The following is a 20,653-nucleotide window of genomic DNA, read 5'->3' on the forward strand; positions in this document are numbered from 1 at the left end:
CTGGACACACAGTCGTGGTTCGACTTTAAATCATGATAATTAGATTTTTATATTTTACTTCTCAAACAACAACAGTTTTAGTATGTGTTGATTAAATGTGCAATAAATTGTGCTGAACATCTGGAAAAATATGGACATCTCTCCATTTATTTTCAGTGTAGATAGGGGGATTTAAATGTTGCAAATGGATGCTGATGTTTACAACCAAATTTGTAATTATTTTTAGCTTACGTCCCATTCGTTTACATGAAGAGCCACAGAGTTTAGGCACAATACTGCAGCCAGCAATCAGGGGCCGTTCAAATTTTTTTCAGGACATGAGGCTCTTGGATCTGATGCGGCCTTCACATTTTATAAAGTACCCCTTTTATAAAATCAGCTGATTATGAGCTTTATTTTCACGAAGACTAAAATGTAGCTTTGTAAGTTAACAAATAAACATTCACTATGCTACGTACCCAGCAGGCACAGGACGTCAATATGAGGTCCGATTGACAATGTAACCCAACATCGTGGAATGTTGCATTGGACAGACAGATCATTTTGATGACTCTCCAATGGAACCTAAAAATAATTAACCATTAACATCTAATGATGTTACAGCTTAACGTTGTGTTGACGTTACCAATATGATGTCTATCAGGCATTTGATTTTGGTGGCCATACCTAACAAATAAATGTCAGTATTTGACATCAATAGTTTGGTTTAGGATGTTGGCTAGACATTGGTTTTTGGGCACTTTCCAACACAACCTAATATCAACCAAATATCAACGTCATTTCACGTTATTATTAGACATCAAAATAACGTTGTCCTGAGACACTGATGACCTAAATCTAACCTAATATTTAAGTCTTATGACATTTTGTGTCTGCTGGGTAGCAAACCACTTAATGACAATTTTCGGGTCAAATGCATTCTAATCTCAGTTTCTTAAACATAAAATATGACTCAAATAATTAGTCATATGTTAGACAGCCAAATCTCTCAAGGAACCATAACTATATTGTCAGAAAAGTGGCCAATTCGTATAAGGGTATAGTTTAATTCATACAAAAACATGTTTTTTTTTTTTTTTTTTAAATTAGACATGTCCCCAAACCCCACCAATAAACCTAACAGTCATTGGGTATCAGCAAATCATACAAAGATTTACAAATGAGATCATACAAATTGATATGAATTGGCAAAAAAAGTTGCAAAATGGTGTTTACTAAACCAAAAAGTTCAGAGTTGCCGTGGGATAAAGCTTAAAAACCTCTACATGCAAGCAGCATAACATTCATTAATGTTCTTTTCGCCTTAGTTCCTTTTTTATTCTAGGGTCGCCACAGCGAAATGAACTGACAACTTATCAATCATATGTTTTTACGCAGCGGATGCCCTTTCAGCTGCAACCCATCACTGGGAAACATCCATACACACTCATACACATTCATACACTACGGAAAATTTAGCCCAATTCACCTGTACCACATTTCTTTGGACTTGTTAAGTGTGCTACATATAGAACCTGGCAAAAGTCTTGTCGCCTATTCTTGTTGATCATTTGGTATCAGATGTGGCTTTTATGAAGGACAAAGGTCTCTAGATTACACTTATTTTACCAGAATAAACATACTGTATGATCATGCCTTAATTTTTAATCATATAATTAGGACAGTAAGTTCTGAAAAGTCTTGTCACTTAACAGAAATAATGTACAGTATAAAGTCGAGGTGCAGTGGAAAACGAATTAAAATTGTGTATGACTTCCATGAGCATGGCTGACTGCATCCATACATCTCTGCAATGACGCAAATAAATAATTAACAATGTCACCTGGAATGGCAAAGAAAGCTTTCTTGCAGTGCCCCCAGAGTTCATCAAGATTCTTTATATTCATCTTCAATGCCTCCTTCATCTTCTCACAGAGATGTTCAATAATGTTCATGGGATGGCCAATCCTGGATCACCTTGACCTTCTTTGCTTTCAGGAAGTTTGATGTGGAGGCTGAAGTATGATAAGCGCTATCCTGCTGAAGAATTTACCCTCTCCTGTGGTTTGTAATGTAATGGGCAGCACAAATGTCTTGATACCTTAGGGTGTTGATGTTGGCATCCACTCAGAAGATCTCTCGTACACCCCAAACCATGACTTTTCCTTCACCAAACTTGAATGATTTTTGTGAGAATCTTGGGTCATGCAGGTTCATCAGCAGTAAATTTGATGATTGGGATGCAGCTCAACAGGTCATCAGAAAAATCTAACTTCTGCCACTTTTCCAAATGATCAACGAGACGTCAAGTTGCTCTTACAACTGAGATTGATGACAAGACTTTAGTCAGGTAGTGTATATTAAGTGTTAGTTTTGTGTCTTGAGCCTTGGTATTATAGTTTTATAAGGAATTGATTGTGGTTGAACACTTTTAAACAGCCACACAAGTTTTTTAGTACAGTAGTCTGTACAGTAGGCCTACATAGCTTTCTTTTCTCTTGACTTTAATGTTATTTATAAGTATCTTGTATCTTGATAAGAGTTTTAAAGCAGTTTAACCAAAACGCTTACTGTGGGAACCACAGACTTACAGTAAATGTCTTCCATATGAAAGCATGTACCTCTTCCGTTATATGTAGCTCGGGTCTGTTGTAGACTTCCACAAATAGGTGCAAACAGAGTAGTATTTTCAAGATGCTAAGTCATTGACATTAGCATCTAATTCAGCCAAATGCAAATTGTAGCATAACATTTACATATCTGAAGGCTGCGTGTATACTACGTCTGTCTAACTTACGACTAAAACAGGTTTACCTGAAATGAGGAATGGGGTCATGGATATACAGATGTGCAACATTTGTGTTATTTTTTGCTCCGCTTACCGCTGAAAGATCCCTTCACCTATTAATGTGTTTGGATAGCAGGTTTCATCTGTATAACCTGGCAAATAATTTCACCTCTGGAAATCGCTCGGCAATTCCTGACAGGTTGATTTGACAGCTGCAGCTCTGTTTTGGAGGCAGCACGGACTGTCGAGTTTCCACAAAGCAAGAGATGAAATCGTCTGTCCAGACCTACTTTCCCCGGCATTAAAAATGAATATTTCTCCACTGTCAGAAGGGTAACGTCTGGGTTTTGTGAATGTTTCATTGGCAGGACATGTCATTTCCTCTGTACATTCGTTATTCGGAGACCTCCTCCTGTGCTGTGGATGTGGATTCTCTGCAACTCAACACTTCAGCAAAGCTTGTAATGCTATTCTAGTGCTCCAGCTGAAAAAATATATTAGATGCTCGGTGTGTTAAAGGTGCCATGTTGAATTATGGAAGCTGGTTGTCGAGCAGGATGGATAAAACATGCACAGTTTTCAGTGTCTATTCAAACTACTTGCTAGAGGACCTAGAGTCTTGTAAAAAGATGAGAATAAAGCACTGTATTTGCTCTCTTTACTACTCCTCAGGTAAATGTCTTTGCAAATGTCAATGTAGAGGGTGCCTCACAGCAAGAAGGTTGCATGATTGCATGTTCTCCCTGTGTTGGCGTGGGTTTTCTCCAGATGCTCCGATTTACCTCAAAGTCCAAAGACATACACTATACTGTGGGTGAATTGGATGAACTAAATTAGTCGTAGTGTGTGAGTGTTGATTAATGTGAGAGTGTATGGGTGTTTCCCAGTACTGGGTTTCTGCTGGAAGGACATCCGCTGCGTAAAACATGTCAGCATAGTTGACGTTCATTCCTATGTGGCGACCCCTGATAAATAGGGACTAAGCTAAAAGAAAACGAATGAATGTCAATGTAGATACATATAAATCGGGTAGTTAATATGGATATTAATCTTCTGTCATTTTTTACTCATTATATCATTTAATATAGGGCTGGGCGATTTGGCCTAAAATCAAAATCTCGATTAATTTAACATTTTAACTGGATTACGATTAATTATTACAGTTTGTTATAGATTTTTTTGCCCTCATAGTTATTAAGTTGTTAAGACAGGTCTTGTAAAGTAAATATGCTCACATATTACATGTGAGAGATTTCTGAATGAAGGCTGCATTGCTTGATTTTAAAATAATTGAAGGAAACATGCACTACCTACTATCTATGATTATTCATTGATCAACAACATTGAACAATTGAAATGAAAATACACTTTGACTAAAAGGAACAGTCAATTTTTTTTGTAAAATAAATAACTTCAGCATTTGCTTCAGACATAGCAAGGGGTATGCGACTGCGCAAAAGCTGTGCCGGTCCATATGTGCGCTCAAGTATATACGCTCAAGTATAAAGAAGTATAAACAGAGCAGGATCATTTGAGTCACTGTAGGAAAATAAAAATTGACCTGAAAAAATTTGACCGATTATAGGTTCTGCATGCCGATTTCGAATACTTTTCAATTAATTCAATACTGCACACAAAAGAACATAGCAAATAGATATGATGGATGGTCCAAACATCAACTTTTTTAAAAAACCAATTACACCAATTTCGCTTTAAAAAAAATCTGAAGATTTCTGTCCCGAGGTCATGCAGGTTTTTAACTACATTAGAATTGACCAAATGTTATTGCTATTTTTAGACAATCGTGACCCTGAACAACCATAAGTATTAATTCTTTTCAACCTGACTTTTATACATCACATCTCATTTGATTTATGTTTATAGGATTAGACAGTATTTGGCCAAGATACAACTATGTGAAAATTTGGAATCAGGGTTCAGAAAGATCTAAATATTTAAAAGAAATTGCCTTTAAAAATTGTTCAAAGTTTTACTTATCAAACATTTAGTTTTGATGCATTTACAACAGGTAATATACAAAATACAAAAAAATATACAATACAATATACAAAAAAATTATGGGACATGAATGAATTAATGAATTAATGAATAACATTACATAACCAACTCGCTCTTTAAGATCTCAAAATTCAGGGCTTCTGATAGTACCTAGAATAGCAAAATCAAGTAAAGGAGGTCGAGCCTTCTCTTTCATGGCTCCTACCCTCTGGAATAGCCTTCCTGATAACGTCCGAGGCTCAGACACACTCTCCCAGTTCAAAACTAGATTAAAGACCTATCTGTTTAGTAAAGCATACACTCAATGCATCACCTAGCGGGTTCCACACTGGCTTCTACATCTTGCTTATATACACTATGAACAGCAGCTAAGCTAATTATTTTCTTTATTCTCTATTTTCACCTGGGGATACTCATCCCGAGGTCCTCAGATTATGCGGAGTCACTGATTGGATCCAAGACCAGCGACGTGATGATCCCAAGGATTCCATATCCGGGACCAGGCCATATCCTGAGCTGCTGCTGCACTGATGGTCGTGGGGAGTGGAGAACATGAGTCTGATTCCAGCGACGCTCCAGGGACAGACGAGTCTTCGCTGAGGCCATCTTCCAGCCTAAACTACGACGAATGAAGTTCTGCACTAGACTTTTGGCCAGCGGAGAAATTAAAATGGTCGTGCCCAACTGAGTCTGGTTCTCTCAAGGTTTTTTTTCTTCACTCCCATCAGGTGAAGTTTTTTTTCCCTCTCCGCTGTCGCCACTGCCTCGCATGGTTCAGGATTGGTAGAGCTACGCATCGATGAATTTGCTCTTCAGTGTTTGAACTCTCAGTAATGATTAAATCACACTGAACTGAGCTAAACTGAACTGAACTTAAACACTAAAAACTGAACTACACTGTTCCAGTTACTGAACCACACTGTTCCAGTTACTATGACCATTTATGTGAAGCTGCTTTGACACAATCTACATTGTAAAAGCGCTATACAAATAAAGCTGAATTGAATTGAATTGAATTACTTAATATTCTACAGACTTTTGGCATAAAAGAAACATTTTGACCCATATAAATAACATAGGCACTCATTCTAAAAATGTAGCCCTATATATTTTTCTGGAGACCACGAATTATGTAGCCAGAGGTATGTATGTGTTACGGGCCCCAGGCGCGGTGGCCGCAATAACAAAAAGAATTGTGATCTGTAAAATGAATGAAAACACTGAGACGAAAGCAAGACAGGACCATGCGCTTCTTTCTCCAGATTACGTCTATTAAATCATTTAAACTCAAATACATCTTTTACAATAAATGAATTCTCTTTCTAACATATTCACTGCATATTAAACACAAATAAAGTGCATTTACATGAATTAGCTTCACCAATCAGATATATAAAATCTTTCTGCTGCACATTCACTCAAATCAGAGTAGATATCCTACTAGTTACAAACAACAGTGCAATACTGCATTAATTTCCCTGAGATCTAGTACTATCACACATGTAAATCATTCAAAAGTATTATTTAACACTCAAAAATACACTGTATGTGCAAGAAATTAGCTTACTTAAACTGGGACATTGCATTTGAAAGTGTACAGTAACTTTAACAGACCTTATGAAATAACACTGAAGAAATAAAGCTATTAGTAGTAATAATATTATCAAAACTGTAAACAAAATAGCATATATTTATATATAAAACTCTCATATGCTTCCTTAACACACTATTATGAATTCACTCTGCTTTAAAACAGCTCACTGAACATGTAAACACATATTGGGAGACTTTAAGCATCAATTGGAGCGATCTGTGTTGCTTTCAAGCAAGAGATAAAGTGTTTAAATTTAACTTGCAATACAGACGGACTGAATGACCGCGCGCCAACGAACTCTCGCGATAATAGCGCGAGTCATCGCGAGATTACTCGCGGCCCGACCTTACACCATTACCTAAAGTGTTTCATCTTTAACTCATCCAAAAGTTACCCAAATCTTCACTGTACAGTTTCCAACAAAAATATTCTTTACACAACGTCTAAAACTTTATCCTTTGACAGTTTTAACACAGTACTGACCTGTAAAATGAATGAAAACACTGAGACGAAAGCAAGACAGGACCATGCGCTTCTTTCTCCAGATTACGTCTAACCAGAAACCGGAGGTTCCATCAGTATACGCACCCGGGAACAAATAATCGCATTAAAGGTTCCGGTCCCCCTATGCTGTCTCATTCATTATTACTCTTTTTTTCCTTTTGCAGGACATTGCACTAAATGACAAAATAACAATTTTGCTGAATTAATAAAAGATGCTAGTCTTAATTTAAATGAATAAACAGTATTATCTATTTATAGAATATATATATATTTATATCACCAAATGTGGTTGCACAAATTTGGGTGCACCACATATGGCTGCATTTTGTTTTTAAAATGAATGCTACGGGCAGTATGACACCTTTCCTTTTAGCGCTACTAGCTGACCGCTTACCTCCATATGGAGAGTTTTACCCGCTGTTTTCTCGTTAGTCACCATATACGTCAGCAGACTTGAGATGCAGAGAGGAGTTGACCACCACAACGGGGTTTGATTTCGGTGAAGAACAGTTCCAGAAGCTGGTAAGACAAAAGCAAAATCCAAAAAATCAAATTAACAAGTAAATAACAGGGTGAGAATGTAGTAAAATCTGAAAACGTGGTAAAATTCAGACGAGGGTTTTTCTTTTTCTGGATTGCTTTTGAAAATTGTTGGTTGGGTTTAGGGAAGTGGGTGGGTGGGTCAATCAATAAAATTGGTTAGGTTTAGGGAAGGAGGGTGGGTCAGTCGATTGGTCAGTCAGTCATTTAGTCAGTCAGTCGACAGCAGCCTCTGGTGGATTTACATGAGAACAGCAGGCACAAATGCCACTCGCGAGAGAAATTTGAGATCAGATAAAGCGTACACGGAGGCCTTTGGGGGATTTGCGAAAACAAAAACTGCAAAAAAACATACCTCCTTTCAGAATGAGCCTGGGTTGCATACAATGTATTTTTTGCCTGTTGCCAAAAATAAACCAGTGCAACATATGTTTTGTGGTCCAAGGTCACATTTTAATTTGCAACCTGGTTATCCATTTACAAACAAAAATTCTGACTAAATTCAAGAAATTTTCTTAACAATAGTAATGCACAGTAATCATGTAGTTTTTGAAAAATGAATAGTTTATTTTTAATAATTTCTAAAGAAAAATGTCAGTTTCTGAAAAATAAATCCAATGTTGAATGATTTGTTCATTTTTGTAAGTTATGATATAAAGTTAGCAATGGTGGTGCAGTGGGTAGTGCTGTCACCTGACACAGGATGGTCACTAATTCGAGTCCCGGCTGGGTCAGTTGGCATTTCTGTGTGGAGTTTGCATGTTCTCCTGTTCGCGGGTGCTCCGATTTCACCCACAGTCCAAAAACATGTGCTTCAAGTAAATTGGGTCAACTAAATTGTCCATAGTGTATGCGTGTATGTCCTGGTCCTCTCGGTTGGGGGTTGAGCATTGGGCTAACAACCCACCTCATAAAAACTAGATGTTACGAAACGCCAATATATTGTGGCTAAATATCAACTTAGATATAATTGGCTCTGGGAGTAGGGATGTGACGAGATCTCATTTGACGAGATCTCGCAAGATTAAATCTAGACAAGATTTCTTGTTGAGGTGAAAATTAGTCTCATGAGCTGTGATGTTATAATAAAACATAAGGGGGAAATTAGCACTGAAGATTGGATGCAAGATTAGATTTGAACTGCAAATCAAGTGCTTTGCACACACCTGGCAACCCAGGCTGGCCTCTTCTTTTTACTCGGCGAGTGGTATTAACTTACATTAAAACAACTTTCTTCTATCAGTCCTTACTTCACACTCACATCAAGTGGCTCAGAGTGAGTCACAAGGGCATGAATGAAATCCTGATAAATAAAAGAGAAACTGCTGAAAAATTTAAAATGAAATAGCAAAAATTACATGATTTTTTCAAGTTTAATTTGGGGAAAGGAGTTTGATTTTTCATGAGAAGTCAGTCAGTACAGTTTATCGCTAAATGTTTTGCAGTGCTTGCATATCTTTTTGCAGATGCAGTTTGTGACTTTTTTTTTCCAAGTTGAATACGAATCTATTTTCCGTTCATATATTAGCAAATATTTTCCAGTGTTTGCCAGTCCTTTACTGCATAGAATTAATGAAAATAGAAGTAAAATACCATTAATTTTTTATTTTCAAAAGCACCTAACTAGTTTTGTGATTTTTTTTGTTGAGTTGAATAAAAGACTGTTTTCCATTCAAATTATTGAAAATTTCTTTAAATTATTAAAGAAATCTTCTTTCGTCTTGTTCCCATGAAACCAACCTCGTGTTTCACCTCGTCTCGTGGAGTAGGTATCGCGTCACACCCCTACCTAGGAGTAAGTAATTATCGTATAAGGCCTAACGTCCATATCAGTGCATGACAAATAAGAAATCCTGAAAATAACAAGGTTTAACTAACAGTTAAATATTTGTCTGCCCGTTTTATTTTTAACTATACCCCACACAGGTCTTTAATAAGCTAAAATTGTCTCATTTATTTCTTACCCTGCCTCATTCCCAAATGAAGAGCAGTTTTAGGGAGGATATAAAACTACTTGAGGGCATTTCCAATTAACAGAGAGCCATTTTTACAGCTCTGACAGTCAGTAACCCAGCAGGCCAAGGTTCACAGTTACTTCCACAGCAACCACCTCAGAGTGGCATTCAGACAGCTAAATATAACCGTCCCAATCAAAAATCACCAGGCAGTGGTTTCTGGTTTGGTTTTCAGGATTAATTAACCAGTCCAGGACACAGTCTGTGCAAATTACAGAGCAATGTAAGCAACTGTAGGAGGTTGGATATACAATATACACATGGAGGCCATAATGCACCGCTAATGCAAACATCAAGTTACCTGTCTGGCTGTCTAATTTAATCTTATTTGCTCTCGCTTGGGTCTAAACCGTACTATACCTACCTGTAAGCATCATTCATGTGGCAATGATTTGGTCTGCCAGCAACCAGTGGCGCATGAATTCCTGACCCACTCTATACCACTTTTTATTCCCCCAAACACTCTTTGAATAACCACATCTTTGGGGGGGAATGTGATATGGTGGCTCCTGGGATATTAAAGAGGGCCAATGGGGTCTAAACAGGTCCTATTCTGTGGCTGAGGCCAAATCGGTCCTATACGATAATGAGCCAGACTCCTCAGCACCACATCAAACTAAAAACACACCACCAGTTTATTCCACAGGCGCAGTTTGAATGAAAAACGCTTCACGCTTTATCATAACATTGTCAAATCAACATGCTTGACCAACGGCGTTCGCTCAGAGCCTCTTTTTGTATCGTTTATCAGGATTTATGTGCTCATAAAATTGGTTTGAATTAAACTAAATCCTCATACAAATTTTCTAACATCCGTCGATTATAAAACAAGAAAAACAGTTCCACATTTACCCCTTTCCTTTGTATTAAATCTACTTTTTTCTGTAAGAGCTTGAGCTCCCGTTAAATTGTTTCATTGCTTCACTAAGGACGCCCTTTGACTTGGAGTGGAAGACATCATTCGCTTACAAGGTCTCGCAATGAAAGCCATGCACGCTGCAATAAGCCCTGCTTTGTTTCCAATACATCCATGGTAAAACATTTATTAGTCTAATTACAGCAGGCTCCCGTTGAATTTTCTTCCTGTGTTACAGATGCGTTGGCGGAGTTCCCATGTCCTGTCACAATGTCGTTTTATTCAGCGCCTTGCAAGAAACGTTTTGGCGGGATTTGGTTTAACTAACTAAATGGCCTTCCGGCTTCTGCACCTCTTTGCGTTATAAGTGTTGGCGTGTCATTTGTTGGTGAGGGAATTTTTCTTGGATGATGCTACGCTAATCTTCGGGGAGCTGGTTAATGAGGAATAGCCTTAAGAATGAACGCTTTCTGTGGCTGTACCGAGTGTTTGGTGTGAGAGAAAGCTGCCCTCGCCATGTCATCTGCCACAGTGTGACTGTCTTTGTGTGTGGGCACTGCTCTCTTTTAAACTACGGCCTGTATAATCCTGTTTTGATTGGAGCTTAAGTCTCCCCTGCAGAGTCTGGTGCCTCGTAGCCGCTCTCTCAGACATGGAGGCCCCGAGCAGTGGGCCATCCCCAGAAAACAGTCTCTTTAAGCAGCATGCTTCAGCTGGGCTTCATGCCATGCCTCGCGCCTAGACTCATGCCTCTTCTACAGCGCAAACCACAAACAGATAGCAGGAGACGACACAATGAGATTCACTTTAGCTTTCAAAATGCATCCCGCCAGCAATCTCTCTGTAAAGTAAAATAATAATTTAATTTAAAAATTAAAAAATATATATATTTAAGTTAATAAATGAACAAACAAAAGAGAAAAAAGTAGATGTTTAGACCGGAATGTTAAAGGTTCTGTGAATTTAAAATAAAGGTTTATTTAGATGTTAGTATCAACAAGTAGTTTTAAAGATATCTACTCTTTATTTACACTTTGTTAGGTACACCCGTCCAACTGCTCATTACAGTTGAGTTAGAAATACAAATATCTAATCAGCCAATCACCTGGCAGCAACTCAATGCATTTAGGCATGTAGACATGGTCAAGGCATCTGTTGCAGCTCAAACTGAGCATCAGAATGGGGAAGAAAGGTGATTTAAGTGACTTTGAATGGTTGTTGGTGCCAGACGGGCTGGTTTGAGTATTTCAGAAACAGCTGATCTATGATCTATTTTCATGCACAACCATCACTAGGGTTTAGAGAGAATGATCCGAAACAGGAGAAATATCCAGTAAGCGGCAGCTTAAGTGCCTTGTTGATGCCAGAGGAGAATGGACAGACTGGTTCCAGCTGATAGAAAGGCAACAGTAACTCAAATAACTATTACAATTGGGGTATGCAGAAGAGCATCTCTAAATGCACAACACGTTGAACCTTGAGGCAGATGGGCTACAGTAGCAGAAGACCTCACTGGGTGCCACTTCTGACAGCTAAGAACAGGAAACTGAGGCTACAATTTGCACAGGCTCACCAAAAGTAGACAATAGAAGATCGGAAAAACGTTGCCTGGTCTCATGAGTCTCGATTTCTGCTGCAGCATTCAGATCGTAGGGTCAGAATTTGGCATCAGCAACTTGAAAGCATGAATCCATTCTGCCTTGTATCAACGGTTTAGGCTGGTGGTGGTGATGTGATGGTGTGGGAGATATTTTCTTGGCCCAATTGGCTACTGTTTTTTTTCTAATGGGAGGAGCTACACAATGTCCCACCCTCTCTTTGTGTTCCGGTTGAGATTGTGTCAAACATCAAATAAAAAAATGACATTTCAAAGAACTTCACGGGACCTTTTCATGGGGCCTATCCTAATTTTGTGGTGTGAAAGAGATTGATAATGTTCAAGATATCTGGAAGTTTAAATGCTATAATTTAACAGAGGAACTACAGTATTTCATAGTTCCTAAAACTACTTGAGGATGAACCAGCTTTTTGGCATGTTCGCATGACACAAACTGGCAAAAACTTTGTTACAGGAATAAAATTTGGAGGAATTTAGCTCATACTTTAGAGAAGTGTCTCACCCAATGCAATCTCCTTACAGTTTGTAACGTTTTGATTTAGTTGCTAATTCATATGAATTGTATCTTGATCATAAATTTTACTATGATTTGCTCATGCCCCAATGGCGGTTGGGTTTAGAGGGAACGTCTTCTTTTGAAAAATCATACATTTCCACACAAATTAATCCCTTTTATGACAATATGTAAAACAGTAAAATTTTACAACCCAGTTCCTATAACTTATTTACTACAAAGCCCCAATGGAATGCAGAAGACTTGATATCAAAACCAAAAAACTAATTAGTTGCAAGCTCCCTCAAGACTTGTGGCTTTTAATGATGTGTTTTTTAATTAAGGAGTGAAATAAGGTCAGCGGTTAACATAGTTTTGGTATATCAGTTTGGCATTTGTTATGTGAAAAAAGAAAAGAAAAAACAAATAGATGAGAAGGAAAAATATAACTGCTTCAAATTGCTACAGTCTGGGGTCTGACACAAATTTAAAACTCAAAAAACATATAAAAAATATTAAGCAAAAGGTTAAAAGCTGATGTATGCAGAAGGACTTTTAGTTTTGAAGTAACCTGGGTCAAGCGCTTCCAGTGAACTGTATGCAGTTACAAAATCAGCGCGTTTAAGGTCTATTTCCTTTAAAAATCAACGTTAAATTAATATAAGATATAAATTGGGTCTCGGATTGTACAAGAAGCACTGGATTCAATTAAATTTTCCCACGTCATGTCTTTAAAACATGAACATTTATTTTACTATTTTCAATGGTGTTTCTGTGCTCACCTGTTGATCCTGACGGGTGCGTGCATGTAAACGGCTTTTCATCTCGTTTTACGCTTGAACAACTAAATGAATGCTGAAATCTGTTTACTGATTGTATTTTAATTTCATTACAACACTAAAGCTGTAAAAGGAACCATATAAAATTAAAAAAAGTCACATTAACCGTTCACCAGAAGTGCATCGGTATGGGAAGAAACACTAGCTGTTCATATATCCTATATTAATTTTTTATTAAATAAAGGGTGTCCAAACTCCGTCACTATAGAATACACAAGACATGTCACTCATATAGTTTTGAATGGGAAAAAGTGTAACAATCAATATGGCGAATGAAGTCCTGCCTACTAGCACGTGAAACAATAATTGATCGCTATAGGCTGACGTTTCTCTGGAGGAGAAGCTTGAACCAGACGTGTGTTTTAACAACAGTTTTTTGTGGTCAACAAACGAATCCTTGCTCTACAGAGACTTAAGAAATATATACATATAAAGCTTAAAATCTCTACCTTAAATGAACCACTACACTTGAAACATTTTTTACACTTGAACTACACAATTTGGTTTGTAATCTGTATGAAACGAATGCGAGATACAATCCATCCTGTCGAATGCACATCACATGACAGCAACTACTCAAATTCTCACAACCTTATAAACAAAGAGTCGTTTGCATTTCTGGAGGAGATTCGCCATCAAGAACAAGTTGTGGATTACTTCAGAAGACTAGCGTGATCAGACGATCATTATTCAGAGGATGAAAATGTGCAACATGGCCATAAATGAGGTTGGTGTCGTGATCTCGTTTCTTTTGATAGCATATGCACATTAGCTTGGGCAACCTGAAAAAATACAGATTTTGTTTGATTTAGATGTTTAGAGACGAAATTTATGAAACAGTTGTGGTTTAATTTTATTGGTGATTCCAAACATGTAATGTAATCGTAAGCTTGGCAAAAGTTTTGGAGAATTTGATGTTTCTCCATTCACACAGAATGCCCAAGCTTACTGCCTGACAGGCGTTTCAAAGATGGTAGCAGAGTGAAATGACTTGCTTTAAAGGGACTTTGACTCAGTGCTGGAGGGCCAGTGTCCTGCATAGTTTAGCTCCAAATTTTGTTTGTTGTTTATGCCTAGAAAGTTTCTAGAAGTTTCTAGTATACCTAGAAAGAGCTTGATTAGCTGGTTCAGGTGTGTTTAATTGGGCTTGGAACTAAAATATGCAGGACACCGGCCCTCTGGGGCGGACTGGACAGCATTTTCACCCGGTAAAAGTTATTGTAGCTCAGGCCACATGAGGTGCGATCGGTGAGTGAAGAGGGGGGTGAGTGAGGGGTGGATGGGTAAGAGAGAGAGAGGGGGGGGGGGGGGGGTGATCGGTAAGTGAAGGGGAGGGGAAAGGTTTAGACACCCCTGATGAAGGTTAAAGTGCACTAAACATTAAACCCATTTTTACAATAAATTTTGATAATTCATTAATTAATTTTCCTTCAGCTAAATATTTTAATTCATCAGGAGTCGCCACATTGGAATGAACCGCCAACATATCCAGCATATGTTGGAATGGAACCATCCATGTATGGAAACATCCATACACACTCATTCCCACACATGCACTACAGCCAATTTAGTTTATTCAACCGGAGCACCTGGAGGAAACCCACGCCAACACAGGGAGAACATGCAAACTCCACACAAAAATGCCAACTGACTCAGCCAGAACTCAAACCAGTGACCTTCTTGCTGTGAGACAACAGTGCTAACCACTGAGCCACTGTGTCGCCCAACTTGACAATTAGAATAAGAAATGTAAATAATACACCAATGACACAAGACGTTTAAGTAAAAAATGACAATGAACATGTTTCCTTTCTGAAGCCAAAGTATTGCAAAAAATGGCATTTATTTACCTTCTCAACAACAAACCACTTTGCAATGCCCTTTCAATTTCCCACGGCACCCTTTCATGGTGGCGAGTTTGTTCAGAAAATGCCTTGTTCGGTTGACAAGAAAAACAAACAAGAAAAAATAAATATTGTACTGGCTGAAGCGGCTAGACACAAGAAAACACACAGAAGACACATGGGAGGTTGCGTAAAGCTTACAAACATTCTGTGAAAAGGTTAAAGGCTAAACACATACCGTAGTAAAAGCTTTTGAATTAAAGGCTTGCACAGAACACTAGCCATTAATTTAGAGGCCACTGATAGCATGTATTCAGTCGGTATTCCTCTCCGACAAACTGCCTGTCATTGCCTCAGACGCGCTGATGAGAGGAGAGCGTAATGAACGTGTAATGTGGGGATAAAGAGCAGACTGATGAAGAACACAGAGCGTGTCTCAGAATAAACTCACCTGGACTCTGTTTTTTTTTTGCAGTCAGACACATCAGTGCCACACGCCTCAATGATACGAGTGTTTAGTGTTTTACAAGTGTCCGTACTCTTCATTTATCATTCAAAATATAAACAGTGTTATTCTTCCTAGTGAACCTAATTAATTGAATTTTGTTAAGATACAGTGCATCCGAAAAGTATTTATAGCGCTTCACTTTTTCCACATTTTTTTATGTTACAGCCTTATACCGAAATAGATTAAATTAATTGATTTCCTCAAAATTCTTCACATAACAGCCCATAACGACAATGTGAAAAAATTGTTTTTGAAATTGTGGTAAATTTATTAAAAATTAAAAACCTGAAAAAAAACAAAAAAACGCATGTACATAAGTATTCCCAGCCTTTTCTCAATACTTTGTTGATGCACCTTTGGCAGCAACTACAGCCTTAAGTCTTTTTTTGAATATGATGCCACAAGCTTGGCACACCGGTCTTTGGGAATTTTTGCCCATTTCTCTTTGCAGTACCTCTGAAGCTCTATCAGGTGGGATGCGAAGAAACGCTGTACAGCCATTTTCAGATCTCTCCAGAGATGTTCAATAAGATTTGGGTCCTGCTGGAAGATGAACTGTCGCCCCATTCTGAGGTCAAGAGCACTCTGAAGCAGGTTTTCATTCAGGATGTCTCTGTACATTGCTTCTTTCATCTTTCCCTGTATCCTGACTAGTCTTCCAGTTCCTGCTGCTGAAAAACTTCCCCACAAATGATACTGCCACCACCATGCTTCACTGTAGGGAGGGTATTAGCCTGGTGATGAGCGCTGCCTGGTTTTCTCCAATCGTAATGGCTGACATTCACTCCAAAGCAGTCTTGAAAAACACTGACGATAAACGCAAACAAAAAGCATCCCGGTGTGTACGAGCCTTTAGGCTATATGAAGTGGTCAAAAATTGTTTCAATGTTTCCTATTTTGGGTTTTTCCTCTATTGTTTTTTTTTGGTCTTATCAGGTAAGAATGCAAAAGCATTTCAAAATTTCACTCTGTGAGTCATTCTTTTTAAGAGATTGTGACGGTTGTTTTAGCTACTAAATCATATTGACAGGAGTAAAAATAAATGCATTTTGATTCGAACTGAAGTATCAGAAAACGTGCAATAGGGCACCATAAAAAGAGCAAATTCTACACAGTTTTGCAACCATAAAAGGCTCCATAGACTAATAAAATAAATTGGTCTATTGTTGCCGAAACATGTGAGCATTTTAGAGACTTTTCTGCAACATTATGTATTGTAGATAAACCATTAATGATGATACTACTGTTTACTGTTTACAACTACAGTGGCACCGCCAGTATTTTGAAACCGTATAATCACGGTACTACCATAGCACCGGTAAACCATGCAACCCTATTTAGACAAATTATTACAAATTATTAAAATGATTATTAGCCTACCTAATATAAAGCTTTAATTTACATTAGATATGATGATAACCGTGAAACCATGATTATTCTTCAGACTATAATCGTACAACCAAAATATATAATTGTGCATCCATTGTTATGCAGTTCAAAACATAACATATGAATGTGTCTGAATGTAGAAGAAGCCTACTTGAGCAATACACTGCTTCTGTTGTGCTTTGAAATACAACATTTGTAAGTTTGTAAAAAAAAAAAAAAGCCTATTGTACAATGCACTGATATTATGTAGTTTCAATACAATATTTTAAGATTTTAATGTAGAAAAAATACAATTTGTGTGTCTTATTAAGGAGCAAAAATACAACATTTGGACTCTTATATCAGTCATATCTCTCTGGCCCCACATTTGGAATGCTTTTCAAGATCCGGCCCCCATGACAAACTAATTGAATAGTAGAGGTGTGAACCTATACTGGTCTCACGGTTCGGTTCGGTTACGATTATCATGCCATCGATTCGGTTCAATTCGGTATCTCGGTACATCACGGTGCATTGACGATGCTTTCCATATATAGTGTTATATTTTAGAGGGGAGGCTATAACAAGCTGTTATAAGCGAGCTCTGCTGGCTAAAGTAAACGCAGACTGCGAGGGCTTAAAGGGTCACGAAACACCAAAACACATTTTTTGAGCTGTTGACAGTCATATATGTGTCCTACACTGCTAAAAACACTATTAGGACACCTATATTTCACTAAAAAGTGTAAATTGGTTGTTTTTGCGTTATTTCAAGCAAAGTTGTACTTCCTGTTTGAAACAAATTTTTGAAGCTGCGTCAAGGTCATGACATAATAGCGTTGTATTCCAGCGTGCAGACTGGACGTCTGTGCCAGAGTGAGTCTTATTACGTCTTACAGTGTGTTGCATTAATGCATGAGTAAGGCTTGGTTCAAACCAATCAGCGCACTCTATTGTGCAACTTCATTAATATTCATTAGTGTCACCGTGTTTACGCCACAGAGACGCCACGATGTGTTGGCAAAACAAGCGTGAAGTGTTGCTTTTATAGTTTGCTGCAGTTAAGTTTTGTTTTCATTTTCTCTCTGTGAGAGCTCAGCTGGATCACGTGTGGATTAACAGTGTACGCGACGCTCGACAACGTGTCTAAGGAGGAACATTGTTTACCTGAGAGCTGTTCTCATCTGCAAACGCTGAAATCCGGATTCGCTTGTAGTATTCTCTCCATATAGACGCGGCTCTAGTTGCTGGTGATTGTCCTGTCTCTACAGATTTGGTAAGTGAGCGACCAGTGCTCTTTGTTTATTCAGTTTGTTCGTATCGAATTAAGTTAACTATTGCACTGAGAGAAAACATAGCACCGTATTTAGTGACCGGAATAACACACGCGGCTTTCTGATGCTACCTGCCGTGTGCACCTAAGTTTCCGGGAAATGCAGAGTTTTTTTTCTGTCATTCGCCGTGCGGTATCAAACATTGCATGAAAAATACACGCTTAGAGCAGATCCTCGAATCAAATATCGCGTTTGTCGCGAGGGGCATGAATGAATTCCCTGAATGAAAAAGCCAAACTGCAGTTAAAGTCCACCATTTAATAATTTGGCAAATAATTCGACTACAGATGTCCATGTAGGTTAAACACCATCACTTTCTCATGTGTGTGTATTTTGACTGAAACTCGCGCGTGCCCAAATAGACACTCCCACACCATCCCACTTTAGTTCCTCCGACACTCCCCCTAAACAGAGCTGGACACGCCCACTTTTCTGACTTTTTCCAAAGTAGAGGTGTGAAAACACCCTGCTGAAACGAGGGGGTTTCATGGCCCTTTAAACGGAGCAGTGCTCGTAATGTCGAACGAAAAAAAGAAAAACAGCTGTGAAACATAACCAGCTTTGTCTTTCTGTAGGAAACACACTTTAGATCTTTTTAGGGTAAGCGTTTTTTGAGTTATTGCCGTCTATAACTGAATGTGTATCAGGAAAATCGAAAACAAAACCTACTGAAGCGCGCTCATTTCTGGCGCCCCACTGGATATACAGCGCCCTAAGCATTTGCCTATGGTGCCTATGCCACGGGCCGGCCCTGAGTTGGCTGAGTGTTGTAAATAACGGCGCTCAGCTCCCTCGCGACAGAGCGCATAGGAGATAAATGACGTCACGACATAATAACCGGTTATGGTTATTACTGAATCGAAACCGAATTGTCCGCATCTGCATCGCGGTGCACCGAAGAAACAATTAATTTTGACACCCCTATTGAATAGCCCTGGTTTACAGTTTCAGAGAGTTTCACCTCATCGCAGATGCATGCTTTAGGAGCCTTCATGTCTTAATAAATGAATGAAATATACTGTTTTCCACCAAGGCAACCTGGGGTGCTGAAATATAATTGGCATAACAGAAATTGGGTTTGTTAAATGACCAAAACAAAGACAGCCGTTGCGGCACATAACACACATTTTCAAAGCAGAATATCTGACTTTAGCATTGTTTTTCAGATAATGGGCCCTATCATACACCCGGCACAATGTGGCGCAAGGCGCAGCGCAAATGTTATTTGCTAGTTCCAGCTTGACGCAAGTGTCGTTTTGCTGTTTTGCACCACGTTGTTTAAATAGCAAATGCATTTGCGCTCATATGAGCGCCCATTGGCGTTCAAGTCTAATGAAGAAGGTGTTCTTAGGCGCGTTGCTACTTTGAGAAACTATAATAGATTTTTCACTAAACCAAAACAAACCCGGGCTAAACTCCAGCGCAGAGTTGCGCCTCGCTTACACACTGCTTAATAGCCTACACACAAGATGTAGAGCAATACGCAAATATCTTTACATATGAAAAAATTTTAATATTAAGGATATATAGGATATAATAAGAATATATATATAGGATATAAATATTAAGGATTGAAATATTACTAAACATATTATTTTCTAGCCTACATAAATATGAAAACCACTACTTTTAGTTCTTCTTTATCTCGGGAGGCTTTTTCAGTTAATTTATAACAATTTGCTTTTGTATGATGTTATTATTATTAGAATTATTATTTATTATATCCATATTTATATATATATATATTTTTTTAAATTAAAAACAAGCTTAGATTTGCCCACCTGGAAGTTTTAGACCATATGGGGCACAGCATGTGTTTTAGGATATAACTGAACACCCTTCGTTATTATTGTTCCTTTATTCATTTGCTGGAAATTAGAACTGAATTTAGAAATAGTTTTGAAACAAATATTTGCGCTTAAACTAAATTAGTTATTTATAGGCTAATTGATGTCTGTGCGTAAAGGTTTCCCGATCTACGAGAGTGAAAGTGGATAATTTATCTCTCTTTCTTGGGCGGTAGATGCTCTGTTTAACTGCTTTCTGTTAAAAAAACTGTTAACTGTTTGCTTGTGAAATGCTCAGTTTTTCCACTTACACTTACACTAGCAAATGCGCTTATGGTGCGACGCAGCTGGCTCTTAAAGGGAATGGGAGACGAGACTCTGATTGTTTTATTCTCAAAACACACCTATAACTCATTAAGAAAATAAACTCAACCCTTTTAGACCATGTGCCACGGCGCAAAGTGGATTTTTCTGTCCTTAAATTAGCAAAAATGCGTTCTGACACGCCCTGAAAGCGTTTGCGCCCTGCGTTTTGTGCTCTTTGCATGGACAGTCACAATAGAGCCC

General features: G+C 38.2%; 1 protein-coding gene across 4 annotated transcripts in view; it reads right to left on the reverse strand.

Moving 5' to 3' along the window:
* The window catches only part of LOC147833442 (uncharacterized), a 55,481-nt gene that overhangs the window by 23,863 nt on the left and 10,965 nt on the right, over positions 1-20,653 (reverse strand). For 3 of the 4 annotated variants that reach the window (XM_087287660.1, XM_087287662.1, XM_087287661.1), the window contains exon 2: positions 7,279-7,403. The gene's annotated coding sequence lies outside the window, so the exon portion shown is untranslated. Of the gene's footprint in view, positions 1-6,863; positions 6,935-7,278; positions 7,404-20,653 lie in introns of those variants that run through there. The other variant, XM_087287663.1, reaches the window with a different exon arrangement.

Source organism: Danio rerio, chromosome 16 (assembly GCF_052040795.2).
Source record: "Danio rerio strain M-AB ecotype USA chromosome 16, GRCz13ab, whole genome shotgun sequence".
NCBI lineage: Eukaryota > Metazoa > Chordata > Actinopteri > Cypriniformes > Danionidae > Danio > Danio rerio.